At 48.5% G+C, this 6,000-nt stretch overlaps 1 protein-coding gene across 1 annotated transcript in view; it reads left to right on the top strand.

Moving 5' to 3' along the window:
- The first annotated feature begins 572 nt into the window (after positions 1-572).
- The window catches only part of LOC141207017 (PIH1 domain-containing protein 1-like), a 41,957-nt gene continuing 36,529 nt past the window's right edge, over positions 573-6,000 (top strand). The window contains exon 1 of the mRNA XM_073664369.1: positions 573-948. The gene's annotated coding sequence lies outside the window, so the exon portion shown is untranslated. The remainder of the gene's footprint in view (positions 949-6,000) is intronic.

Here is a 6,000-nt window from a genome sequence, read left to right as displayed (position 1 = left end):
GAACTTTTTCTTTTATTTTTAATAGGAGTTTTTCTGTGGGGGATTGTTTGGGGGGGAAGCAGAGCACAGCCCCCGGCAGAGGATTCCTGTCCGGAGCTCTGCTCTGCCACAGCCCCTGCTGTGTGTTGAGGGGGCGGGGAATGGTTACTAAGTGGCCCGCAGCTTCTTCTGTGAGGCTTCGGGGTGCTGTGCCTAAAGCGCTCTGGAGGACGGGAGTGCCTGCTGGACCTCCGCCCTCCAGGGCGCTCCTCGGCAGGATGCGGGACAGAAGTGTTAACGGGGGTGGGGAACAACAGGCTGTGTGCTGTCTCCAGCGCCGGTGGCAGGCAGGAGACCTGAATCCCCTCTGTGCCCGCCGCCGACATGGAAGACAGCCCGCACTCATTTATTAGTGCAGAGGAGCCCTGCGCCCGCAGTAAGTGAGGCACAGGGTCCACCGCCGCACTAGCTTCAGCTTCCTGCTCCGCCCCGCAGCATTCTGAACTGGGGGGCGTGACCTGTGGGGTCACGTGGGGCGGACACGCGCCCTGTACATGCGCATCGAGCGCTTCCTGCCCTCCAGCTCCGCCTCCCCCAACATGCCTCTCCAGCCTAGTGGAGTCACGCGCCCGCTTCCCTGCTCCGGCGCGCGACCGCAGAGAGGAACCCCCCAACCCCACGCCGGCGCGCGCCCGCCGCCCTGCTGTCGCTGCGCGCCCTTCCCCACTGGCGTGCGGCCACCGGACCGCCACGGCTGCCCGCTTCCCCGAGTCAGCGAGCGCCCGCAGCACTACCGCAGCCGCCTACCGCCCCGGGTTGAGTGGCCCGATGAACACTGTAAAGTTGTGCAGATGCGGCGATCGGGTGAGGAAGGGGATCGGGACCAAGCCGCGGAAGTAATGCAGCCCCCCGTTCCAGATGACCCGACCGCCGTGGAGGGGACCGTTGTACCGTGGGCAATTGGAGTGGGTGAGTAGGCCCAAGTGGTGAGGAGACTGGGACTGGGGAATATGATGTTCCCATAAGGGGTTGAGGGCCAGGGGCAGGGTGATCTGGGGATTTAGAGCTGGGGCCAGGGGGATGAGCGCTGAGCCCCGACATGAGAGCCTGTAACCAGCGCTCGCCCCACTGTGCAAACCCAGCCTGGAGCAATCTGACCTGATCCTGAAATCTCCATGACGTTCGACTCCGGGACCAGCAAAGAAAGGAAGTAACGTGGGATGTCCCGGTGTTTATGTATCCATGGGACGGCTTGTAGCAGCCGTCCCTTTCGCTTCATTGGATCCTTCTGGGGGCTTCAGGATCACTGGTCAGTAAGGGGCAGCGAAGGGGGGGGTCACCAATCGCCATGGCCCGGGGAGGGGCCACCATAGTCAGTGACTCCCTCCTTTATTTAGTATGGAGTCTACCATTATGTCATCAAGATGGGTTTGTTGTGATCTACATGCCAGATGAGTAAAAATGGGAGCATTAGTCAACCCAAATGCCATCACAAGGTTTTCATAGTGCCCCTCAGGAGTATTGAAGGCCGTCTTCCACTCATCTCCTCAATGTGAATGAGATTATAAGCCCCCCTGAGGTCTAGTTTAATCAAATTGTAGGAGCCAAATGGTTTTCTAAAGAGCTCTGGGATGAGAGGGAGAGGATATGCATCCCAGACCGTGATCTGATTAAACTCACAAAAATCAAGGCAGGGGCGCAACCCCTAGTCTTTTTTTTTTTTTGACAAAGAAAAACCCCACTGCAACGGGAGATGAAGAACGTCTTATATGGCCCTTTGGTAGACTTTCAGTGATCTAGTTTTTCATGGCCTGCCTCTCTGAACCAGAGATATTATATAACCTGCTTTTTTGGCAGCTTGGCCCCAGGAATAATATTACCGACGCAATCATAAGATTGATGGGGTGGAAGTTCTTGACACCCCTGTTCAGAAAACACATTCCTGAAATCAGACCCACCATGGCTATCCGAGTGACCAAGCAGTGTTCTTGGCAATACTCGCTCCATTTTACCACCTCCCGAGTCTGCCAGTCTACGGCTAAGTGCCCACGATGCAGAAATGCTCTGGATTTTTCCTGAGCGTTTCTGCATCTCCCTGGCAGAAAAAATGCATGCGGATTGTACATGCGGATTTTACATGTGTTTTTCCTGCCAGGGACAAGCGTAAGTGAAGCGTTTTTTCACATGCATTTCCGCATGCGGGTTGTCAAGCGGTTTCCAAGCGATTTTAGCATCACTTGGAAAGTGCTTGACAACTTGGTCACACTATATAAATACGTGCAACCGGCATGGATTTATATAGTGTGACCAAGTTAATAGTTGAAGAAAAAAGATTAAAAATGGTAAAAAAAAAACAAAAAACAAAAACATTTTACTTACCTTCTGATGGCCCCTGGTCTCTTGTATGGCTCACGGTGGTGTGAAAGGACCTTCCATGACGTCATTTAGTCATGTGACAGGTCACGCGACCGCCGACGAGCCGTACAAGAGACTCGACTCAGCGGAGAAAAGACCGGGGGCCATCACAAGGTAAGTATAATGTATTTTTTTCTTGTCTTTTTTTTTTTTTTTTTTTTTTTTACAGGTACCATGGTACCCGGGTCTGGAGGAGAGTCTCCTCTTCTCCAGACCCGGGTACCATCCGCACGTTGAATCGCTTAATATCTGCATGTGCACATGTAGTCATGCGGATATTAAGCCATTCAATGCAAGTCAATGGAGGTAAAACGTCGCGATTACGCAAAATAACTGGTAGTGCTGCGGATTTTTCCGCACTGATAATGCGCAGCGGAAATTTCCGCAGCATGTGCACAGAACATGCGGATTATCATTGGGGAACATTGCAGACCTTCTACCAAGCGTTTAAGCGTTTCTGCAATGGAATTGCCGCTGCGGAAACGCTTAAAAGATAAAGTGGGCACACAACCTACCACAGGATTGTGCAGCGTAAACCAAGGTAGTCTAAGGACCACAGGAGAGGGCAAGCCCTCTAGCACATAACAGTCAATAAATTTTGAGTGCAAGGCCCCTACCTGCAGATGTAGCACACGAGCGACAAGAGTAAAATACCCCTAGCTCAAGGGTGCAGAGTCAATGGCGATTATGGGTGTTGAGACAGAAAATTTATGAGGTTTGAGGTCCTGATCGAACCTAGCGTCGATCAAAATAAACCCCGCCCCACTGTCCAGAAAGGCAGAAATTACCACCATACTTTTGCCAAGATGGATCTTGGACGGTAAAAAAAAAAAATTGTGACCTACCCACAGAGGAAATAAGTACACCCCCGAGTTGCCAATTCACCCCGCAACTCGGGCGCCTTAGTTTTCTGGTGGGTGTTTAGGAATTTAGGAAAGACACACACACACACACACTCCCCCTTTCCGCCAAACTACAGTTGGACCAACAGAACAAGTCGCCACACCCAACAGCATGGGTTCCTCAGTTAACTCAAACCTAGGGGCCCTTGACCCCAGGCCCCCTGCAAATTGGAGTGTCTCCTTATGTCCCTGGCAATGACAGCGGTTAACACACAAACGCCTCTTCAAAACAACCAACACCTCTGACTCCAGAACTAGGCAGCATAAATCTAACACTGGCAATCCAAGATTGCCAGAGGCGAGTATATATAGGAGAGGCGAGAGGCCAACACTGAACAGCTGAGACCATCAATGCTGGAAAGCTCTAGCAGCTCTCAACTGAACAGATTAACCTTTGCACTGCTAGCAGAAACCTTCACGGTTTAATATGATAGTGAAGTGCTTCTAATCAGTGCAGGAGCTCAGACGTCGCAGTCTTCTGGCCCCTCTAGTTACGGTAAACCCGTGGTTCCTGGATTCCAGCGATGTGTCACTTACCGAGCTGCTTGATGCAGTGTTGATAAATTCCCTTTATTAGCTGCAGATGTTCTGCCTATGCACAGGGTACACAGAAAGCTGTCAATCAGTGGTGCGGGTGGGGCTCTATATAGAGCTCATGAATGTGGAGGACTACATGGTAGCAGGTTTACTAGTCCTTGAGTGATAAAACTAAAACAAGCAGCCAGTTATTGACACATGGCTGGAATCAGAGTCTCTGTCTTTATATAATCAGAATCTAATAAGAGTATAGATGCAAGTGTACAATAAATCTGGAAGAATAAAGAAGTAATCAGTATATCATAAATTATATCTACCCTACAGGTAGCATATGCATTATAATTACATACAGCGTCACTAAGGAAAAGTACCTCATTTGCGACGACCACCAATAATACACCTTGGCAAGCAGAAAGGGACCTTGAAACTTCGTAGCTAAAATCAACATGACCCTACCAAAGTACAAAAACGTTAAAAGGGAAAACATGTTGGACAAATATGGATTGATGGATACAAGGCGCATTCTTAAATAACCATGTATAAATGTGAGGGGAGTCATTTCGTATGTAGATGGAGAAAGAATGCTGAGCGTTGGAAACATGTTGCTATGTTGCAAAAATGTTTCACTTGAACCTTGTGGATTAATGGACTTTTAAAGATGAAATAATAAAGATGGATTTTATGGAGCTGGAGTTCCTTTTCCTTTTCCTGTGATTTACACACGTGTGGCCACAAGATCTCCGGGCTTCAGCACGCCGAGAGCCGCTGTGGGTGAGCTGGTGGTTTTTTTTCTATAGCATTCTTAAATAGGCTGTGCCAAGATCGCAACTTTTTGGCTATTCTGTGGGGGGGGGGGTGACAAGCGGGACCTCCAATGATCAGAAAAACAGATGTCTCACATCCCCTTTTTTAATGGAGTGGTGCCATTGTCTATGGAACTGATGGAGATAGCTGAGCTCTGAATTCGGCCATCTCCGGCAGCCCATTACACTTTGAGTGGAGCAGCAGTGCACACGCTCATCGGCCAATCCATTGGCGTAATATGGCTCCTGCACCTGATTTCCTGTGATCGGGAGTCCCAGAGATGGGTCCCCAGCTATTAGCAAGCAATCTGTTCTGTAGAAAAGCGATAAGTTGTAATCTGAGAGCAAACTCTTTCAATTTTAAAATATTGGATAGCTCTTATGGGCGTCTATAAAAAAAAAAAAAACAGTGTGAGATCTACAGGGTCGGCCATTTATATGGATACACCTAAATTAAATGGGAATGGTTGGTGATATCAACCTGAAACAACGGATACTGGAAGCCTGTGCTAGCATTTCTTCTGCGGTGTTGCTATCAGTGTGTCAAGAGTGGGAGAAGAGGGTTGCATTGACAATCCAACACAATGGGCAGCACTTTGAACACATTTTATAAGTGGTTATAAACTTGTACAAAACTCACGAAAGAATAAAGTTACGTTAAAACCAAGCACACCATTGTTTTTCTTATGAAATTCTCAATAAGTTTGATGTGTCACATGACCCTCTTCCCATTGAAGAAATAAAGTTGGATCCAAAATGGCCGCCATGGTCACCACCCATCTGGAAAAGTTTTCCCCCTCCCATATACCAATGTGCCACAAACAGGAAGATGATATCACCAACCATTCCCATTTAATTTAGTTGTATCCATATAAATGGCCCACCCTGTAAAATAATAAATTATTATTATTATTATTATTGCAGCTGCTGCATTTTGTATAACTCATTCAGTATCTGAACATCTGCAACAAGAGCACAGAGAAACAAATCAAGAAGAAACGTCACACTCACCGGAGTGTGGATCAGGCTCAGGAGATACTTCTTTCCCTCGTAAGTGTAAACCAGAGACGCAGTCTGGGCCTTCACCGTAATCCGGGCTCCCTCTCCACCTGCAGCTTGTCCAGAACTTGCTTATTGGAGGCGGCTTTTGGAATACACCCTGAGGGAAGGAGCGAGACCCCAGAATCCACACTGTTAGCTCGTGGTGGCAGTGTCCCCCTCCATACTAGTCTGTCAAGGTTAGCTTGTTTCTGTGTTTTATATATGTATTTTATGTGTGTAAACCCTCTTCATGTGTACAGCAGCCTGGAGTGAACGCTGCTTAAAAAATAAATAATAGAGTAAGGCCTCATTCAGACCACAGT

The sequence above is a fragment of the Phyllobates terribilis genome, unplaced genomic scaffold (genome assembly GCF_046119375.1).
Source record: "Phyllobates terribilis strain yellow unplaced genomic scaffold, ASM4611937v1 Scaffold_157__1_contigs__length_4398786, whole genome shotgun sequence".
Classification (NCBI taxonomy): domain Eukaryota; kingdom Metazoa; phylum Chordata; class Amphibia; order Anura; family Dendrobatidae; genus Phyllobates; species Phyllobates terribilis.
The sequence above is the reverse complement of the archived record's forward strand: the minus strand, read 5'-3'. Positions and strand labels throughout refer to the sequence as shown.